Source organism: Egretta garzetta, unplaced genomic scaffold (genome assembly GCF_000687185.1).
Source record: "Egretta garzetta isolate BGI_Z169 unplaced genomic scaffold, ASM68718v1 scaffold474, whole genome shotgun sequence".
NCBI classification, from domain to species: Eukaryota; Metazoa; Chordata; class Aves; order Pelecaniformes; family Ardeidae; genus Egretta; species Egretta garzetta.
The window spans coordinates 1,598,413-1,606,154 of NW_009259524.1; positions in this window are offsets into that span (position 1 = coordinate 1,598,413).

Below are 7,742 nucleotides of genomic sequence, written 5' to 3' on the forward strand. Positions count from 1 at the left end.
CCTGCTAACTTCCAGCCTTTTTATCCAGTCTTGACTGCTAGGACTCATCTCTGTCCAGTGCCCCAGATCAGTCTTTCTCTTAGACTCACAAGGCTCTCCTCTATGCAGTCCTTCCAAGTCTCCCACAAGGCACAACTTTTCCATGGAAAAACCTCTCCTTACGTAGTATTTCCTTCTTTTCTGGTGACATCATGGTGCAGTAACATAGATGTGGTACAGTGGCTATCCTCATCTGCCTCACACCTCAATAGACACATAGCCTTCTGTGTAGAGGTTGCTGATGAAAAAGTCATGGGGATAGAGAGGGGGTTTATGTCTCTGCTTGCAATTTGCTATGAAGTTGAAGGATGAAAGTTGACTGCCAGTTTAAATACTTAAATCTGGTCTTAGTAGTGGCTTAAAATATAAAATTAATTGAGCTGGGGTAGCCTGTTGTTTAGATATGTTTATTTTTGGTTTAAGCCGGTGGTGGTGTTCTTTCACTTAGCTTGTTAGGAGTGAGTTTAAAGTAAATCAGGTGTCTTCTAAATTGAATATACTTCTTCCTTCTTTGATAATGTTTCAGACAAAATATTATTTCCATACTTGTCCTCTAAACACCTTTTTTTTCCCCCAAGTGGTGTTTCTTAAGCTTATGCTATTCTGTAATGGCTCACTGTAAACAACTAAATGTGTTGACTCATAAACGCTAAGAATGAAATACCTGTGTACTTTAGGCGTAATGAACATTGATTTGTGGGTTTTCTGAAAAATACACAGAGGGGTGTGTGTGTGTGTGTGTGTGTCAAAAAAACACACACGCACACATGAGATGGTAGTTCCAGCTATAGTAAAAAGCAGCACTTCACAATGTAATCTTAATTCTTACCAGAAATCCTAAATCAACTTCCAGCTTCTTGCAGCTGAGGTTAGTGTAAAGAATATATACCCTGATGTGAAAGTTTATGTAAAACAACCTGTGAAGGATGTTATTTATTTATCATAGCTAAAGTACTACTTTTCCATTTTTTGAACCATGGTTCATAGGCTGTCACTAGGCCCTTGTTGAAAGGGACTTGGCAACTTCTGAGTCTAGATAGTCCCCACATCATACAGATTGCCTGTGTCTGGTGTGGCATCTTAAGTGAGCATTGGCATGATTATCTGTAACCTTTGAGAGGGTCCCTTGAGCAAAAATTAGTTTTTAACTGTACTAAAGCATAGCGTAGCTCAGAGTCTTATGAGGAAATGCTCTCACCTGCATTGTAATTTGACCTATGACCTACATTATTTTCTTACACCTACCTCCTCCAGGTTGGTTTTATCTTTCATATATACAGTCTTCCTTCCTGCATTCTTCCATGTCTGGTGTAGTTTTGATGATAAGTGCATTTAAAGATGTTAAAGGCTTGTATTTTTACTTGAGTCATTAAGCCCTTGGGAAGTTTCAGTAAAAGTTCAGACATCAAAGTTCTTGATTTCCTTTTCTAAAGGTTTTATATAAGCTTTAGTGGAGCTTCAGGCTGGCCAATCGGTATGTGTGCTTCTACCACATCATTAGGAGATGTGCACTTCTGGATCTCTGATCCACTTCCTTTGGGTACTCTGGGGACCGAAAGATTACCTACATTGCCCTTAGTGATCTCCTATCATTTGCAGCTGTGTATTAGGATAAGAACTGTAACTGACTTGCATGCTTCACAACTTAAGTGAGTTGCCTGCTGTCATGAGGAATGTTTGTATTCTCCCTATGCTGCTGCACATCTCCTCCCCTCTGCACCTTCTCAATTTTTGAAATATTTAGGGGTGTTATGTTTTTCTTAAATGTGTGGCTATAGCTAGAATTGGGAAAGCAGAGCAAGAAGCCCAGTGGTCTGAGGTAGGGAATCCTCATTCTGAGATTCTTACATAGTCTGTCTTGAGTGCACTCAAACCAGTGGCTAGAGTTGGCTGAAAACTGTTCCACCCCTATCCCTCAGATGAAATTGGCAAGAAATATTTGAAGGCTTTTCTTCGTCCTAATCTGTGTGGACCAAGAATCACCTCTTAGAGGCATCTGAAATTTATTTTGCTTAGTAATATTTGACTTATTATAGAGGCTCCATCAACCTTCAACCTGGGGGAAGTTTAATGGCCTGCAGCAGATAGGAAGTGTAGTCTTGAGGATTTTTAGGAAGGATTCTTCTGCAAGAAAAATTCAGGGCAGAAATGGCAGAACTTGTTGCGAGTCACTTGTGGTTCTTCAGTGGGTAAGAAAGAGACGCTTTTTAATGATCATTTACTTGAGCAAAATTTGCCATTTATCTAAAAACCTGTAAGACAGATTGACCCGATTGTGTATTTATGTCCTCTTCAAATACTGTCATGAGCATGTTCAAAGTATTCGTTTTCTGGAAGCAAGCATAAATAACCCTTTTAAAGCTTTGAATTTGTACATTTCTGAATTGTGTAATAAAACTTGACTATGAAACTTTTTATGGACATCTAGCTGTCTTTTGTCAAGGTTGCAGCTGCTGCAAGATATTTTTGTTGCATTTATAATACAAAATGTATCCTTTGTATACTTCCTACTAATATTTTTTAAAAATTAGTTATGTAAAAAAAATTATTTACAGACATCCACTTCTTGAAGTTACTAAATTAAACTTAGTTCTGCCTCTCTTTCTGCATCAACTTGTTAATTTGTTGTTATTTTTTTGACATAGTTCCAAAGCTAAAACTGAATGGGAAGAGATCCTACAATAGCGCTTGTATTATGTTAACTCCATAATGAGGATTGTGGAAAATTGGAGCTAGTGTATCTTTTTAAGTACATTTCTGCCTACTGAAGCATACTATACTTTTTATAGATTTAAAGCTTTATATTTTCTTTTATATATTGGCTTTTATAATCTCACTCTGTTTTCACACTGAAAATTCTGTAGTCTTAGCTGGTAAGACTAAGATATCGGCTCCTGCAACTAATGAGTGTCATTGTTTTAGAGCACACCTATATTTTATCCTCTGCTTGAACAAATATTTTAGCTAAGGCAACTTTGTTCTTATGATCTCTGGCTAAGCAGTTTTTTAGAGCTGTCTTCAGCTTGTTCTCATAAAGAATCTGCTGTGAGACATGATGTAATCTAGGATGCTGTTTTTAAGGGAATTAATTTAGTGTCCACTTGGGTACTCTGGCTGGAATCTTGGTTCAGGAAGTGGGACACAATGATTGATAAAGCCCCTTCTTTTCAAGGCAACATCTGTTTGGCTAGATGCGAGACAGGCACTGAAATATATTGGAGGGAATAAAGGTTTTACTGTGTGCCTTCTCAGCAGCACAAATTTCAGATGCGATTAGATAGATTCTTCAGTAGACATTTCAATAATTTGGTGTGCCCCCCTCTCTTGCAGGAAGAAAGATGCTTTTAATTGTGTTTCTATATACAAGGGTCTCCCTATGGAGACTAATTTAAAATTTCAGGCTGCAATTAGGGGAAGCTAGAGTCAACATAAATTGTAATAATAATACAAAGACAGCTGAAGTGATAATGAGAATCCAACCCAGTAGAATATAGGGTAGACTTCTGCTTGATTCACTCTGCATTTTACCTCTTTCTTCAAGCTTTCAAAGAAGGGGTGGGCGGGTAGGTATTTTGTGGGTGGTTTTGCTGTGGCACATCAGAAGTATTTCCCATTGTTAGTTAGAAATCAAGATGATGATGTAAACATTCTAGTATCTTCAGTTTATTTCAGGAAATTGTGGGTGCTTGCGTCAACTAAATTTAGAGGGAGAGTATACAAGTTTTGACTGAATACAAAGGGAGTCGGTAGCTGCAGTGGATGTGAATATGGAAAATCGTGTTCTTCTATTTCTTCATGGTGCTAGCCAAAAAGAGCTTTATTCTTTCATATTTGTATTGTCTGCGAAGAGTCGTGTGTTGTCATATCCCTGCTTTAACACACTGCCTGCTTCATTCTAAAGATTTGGTGCTGAATCTGTGGAAGACCAGGGAGTAACTGTGGTATGTTTGACTTGCTTGGTTAGAATCTCTGGAGGTAGTTGTTGAACAGCCTGTTATAATCCAAAAGGCATAATAGTGCTCTCATGAACAGCACTGAGTTTTAGAAAACTTGTATTTACTGTATATAGCACTGATGTATTTTGGGGGATTCCAGGAACAGCGAGACAGTTTGCTTTGATGTTACCATCTGGTATCTGATTAAGACTTTTTCCAGTTGCTTTTGCAAACGATTGTCCCATTAGCAGTTGCTAAAATTTATGTAAGTTACATTTTCACTGGTGTTGCTATAAATATTTCTATGACAAACTTACAGCTAATGTAAAGAAAAATATTTTTAAGAGCTTAATGAAAAGGTTGTTGCTTGCCAGGGCTTAAAATACAAATAGCTAGAGGCAAATTCTTGTACAAGCATGTGCTTAATTGTAGCAGTAGTGTTTGAAATCATGCAGTATGTTTGACTGAATAACTGTTACTTTCAGCAGCTTTTAATTGATCTTTTATTGAAACTAGCCTGTCTGCAATTCAAAACATGCATTTTCAGACACAACGATTTCTTTTCCATCGTTTCAAAGATGCATTCTTGCATGTTGCCCAGATCAGTAGGTAAGGGAGGGACCATTGTGGGCTGTCCAGTTTTGCACCTCCCAGCTAAACCTGAGAATAAGGCCTTAGAGGGAGGACGCCTGTTTTTCATAGTTGCTGGATTTCTGCAGTCCAGACCAGCTGCCTGATATAAAGTAAAAGACTTGAAAATGAAATATGCTCAAACTGCACGTTGCTTTTTAAACCTTTTTTATTTAGTCTGTAATTATTTGTCTTCCTTCTCCCAGTCGCTTTCAATAAGTCTTGTACGTTTCATGTTCTACTCTTGACTTCCTGTGTTCGAGGAATAGGATTTATTGTTCAAGTCCAATGCCCTATTTTACTTTTGAAGAATGGCTTAAAGAACCCTATGTGTGCGTAAACATTTGTTAATTCCTTTTTGCCAACCCTATTTCCAAATTGCTACTAATTAGTTTATTTTAAGAAATGAGTAAGGAATGAAATAATTTTCCAAAGTAATGCTGAGTCCCTTGCTTCTTTGATTGTAGGAATTCAATTGAGTGTGACAGGACACATCAATTGATTTGTGGCAGATAATGTGTTGATGGAAAGGAAACATCCTTAATGAGTTGGGTAGGGGGAGAAAGAAGGGCAGGAAACAGGTAGTAGACTTGAATCAAAGGTCATCACATTCCTTAGTAATCCAGTGACCCAGTATTGAAATACATTAGTAACTATGAATGCCTTATACACCTTAATTTATCAGTTTACACCTTAATCTTCAATCTGTTGATGTGTGATTAAGTGAAACTACTTTTTCTTGGATCTTGCATCGAGGCAGATACTAGCGTCCAGGACCTCAAGAGGTCACCCACAGTACTTCTGAATATGTGAAGCTCTTCATGTTTGTAAGGCATCCATACTCTTCCATTTTAAAGTTGTATTGCATAGTTTTACCTGTTTAACTGGTACAGAAGGGTGCACAGACATAATTCGATTTTTAAAATGTGGCAACAGATGCTATCTTTGTATAATGCATAAATGCAGAATTTTAACTATTAAAATGATTGCCTGAGTAATTTCAGAAACATATAAGGTTATTGGTTATAAAAGGTCTCTTTGCTTTTACTGAAGTGGCTGAAGCTTTTATCTTTTATTAGATATTCAATGTGTTTTCACCATGCTGTGTGACTGTAAGCCTGGAAAACTATTGCCTGAAGCATGGTTTTAAAAAAAGAAAAACAAAACTCAAAGTTGGCTCAAAATGGTATATTGAAGGAGGCATTTACTTGACATAAGATTTTTATTTGGGATGTTTTTAATCTGAACTTTTTGGCAGATGGATTTGTACCTCAGTTTTTGAATTTGAGAGATGTTGGAATGTCTGTGTGCTGTAGGAGCCTTGGGATGTATTCAGCTAGTGCCTGTGCTATTTGAAGCTAAAAGAAAACAAATGCTCTTCTATTCAGGTTTTCATCTAGATTACTCAACGTAAACTGGGTTATAGGACATTGGATGATGCATAAAGAATTTCCCATAACTTTCTAATCCCCCTCCAAATCTCTTTTTTTCAGGAGTAATTTCAGAATATTTTATGCTTATTAAGAAGAAACATGGAAATACTAAAGCACATGATCTGCACGGTATCATTGGCTTAGTGTGTTGCAGTATTAAAATCAAAGGAGAAATGTTAGTGTCAGCTATAGCATAAGACTTTCTTATTTTCTACTGAAAAACATGCTGGATTTGATTGGTCCCTGTCATGTGGACAGAGTATTAATGAGACAAATAATGTATCTGCTCAAACTACCTTTCATTATTTACGAGAACTTCAAGAAAATGTGTAGAAACATGGATGTGAGCTTTGGCTGTCAGTTTTGTGAAAGCATTTCAATTTTTTTTTCTGTGTAAGTAACCTTATTTAAGCAGTCAGGTGAATGATTATTAGAGGAGAAAACCTGCTAGAATATTACACTTATGTTTATGTGTGCACACTATACTTACGTGCGTGTACAGTATACTACTACGACTTCTAAACCAGAAATGGATACTGGCATGATGAAGTTAGATGATCACAAATGGAAGAACAACTCTGATTTCCAAATCAGCTCCAAACAGAGTATGTTTTTGAAACTGCAGTATGCTTTATAGTTCTTTTTGGTTCCTGAGGTTAGATTTTAAAATGCAGAAATCTAGTTACTTGTTCAGATGGTGTTTTGAATGTTTGTGTATTGTCTACTGCATCCCTGTAATAGATTTGTAACAAATTCCATTGTTGTTTTTGGGAAGAAAATCCTTAGTTCAGTGACAAGCATGAGCTTGTACAAGCTTATGCTTAAATGATGAGAAAGGTTGGGAGTGAAAACACCAGTTGCCTGAAAGAAAGATGGTTTATTTTCATTTTGGGGTTTTATGCTGTCAGTTGCCTTTGAAAATACCTCAGCTTCTCTAGTTTAAAATGCTTATTGCAGTGCTTCTGAAATTATAGTGAATAAACCCATTCTTGTTGATGACCCTTTAAGCATGTTGGCATTTCCAGTTGGACTTAGAATTCTATTTTTTTCTCTAATAATCTTTCCGTCATTAATTGTTACGTAGACAAATCCTGCAGTCTGATTCTTTTACAACTACTTTTTTCAGTGCAGTGTGTTTTCATTATAAGAAAATAATGTTAATATAGTAATATTTCCTATTGTCTTGAACTGGGTTGACTTAAGTAGGGACTACTGACTTAAAGTCTGCAGAATGGGGTCTCAGTGAAAGACACTTTTGATTATAACTTACCTCTGTCCCAAAGATCAGCTGTTGCTTTCTGATGACTGCAACTTGTTAGTTTCAGAATTCTGCGATGGTGTCTTTTCTTGAAAGTGTCAAGATGTGTATTGGGTTTCTGTGGCAAGGTCTTGGTAGTGGGGGGGCTACAGGGGTGGCTTCTGTGAGAAGCTGCTAGAAGTATTCCTTGTGTCTGCCGCTGGCCAAGGCCAAGCCAATCAGCAACAGTGGAAGCGCCTCTGTGATAACATATTTAAGAAAGAAAAAAAAAAAAAAACATCTGCGGCTCAGTAACCGGAGAGAGAAGAGAAGTGAGAGGATGGGAAAGAAAACAGCCCTGCAGACACCAAGATCGGTGAAGAAGGAGGGGGAGGAGGTGCTCCAGGAGCCGGAGCAGAGATTCCCCTGCAAGCCTGTGGTGAAGACCATGGTGAGGCAGCCCGGCGC